This window comes from Pleurodeles waltl, chromosome 3_1 (genome assembly GCF_031143425.1).
Source record: "Pleurodeles waltl isolate 20211129_DDA chromosome 3_1, aPleWal1.hap1.20221129, whole genome shotgun sequence".
NCBI lineage: Eukaryota > Metazoa > Chordata > Amphibia > Caudata > Salamandridae > Pleurodeles > Pleurodeles waltl.
In genome coordinates this window covers 975,873,212-975,873,417 of record NC_090440.1, presented here as the reverse complement: position 1 = coordinate 975,873,417, position 206 = coordinate 975,873,212, and positions in this window count along the sequence as shown.

The window sequence follows — 206 nt, the reverse complement described above, 5'->3', positions numbered from 1 at the left end:
AGCGCGCGATTGAGGCGGCTGTTTCTCTGGCAACAGGAATGTTCCAGTGAATACTATTTCCCGACGCTGTGACCCAAGGCCTTTTCTGTTTTGTTGAAGTTATGTACATCGCGAACTCTTCTCAGGGATATTGGAGCGCTTTACGTCAGATTCATTTTTTAGGCACGCGGACATTAAGTGATTTGCCCCCAGTAACCTCATGTTGT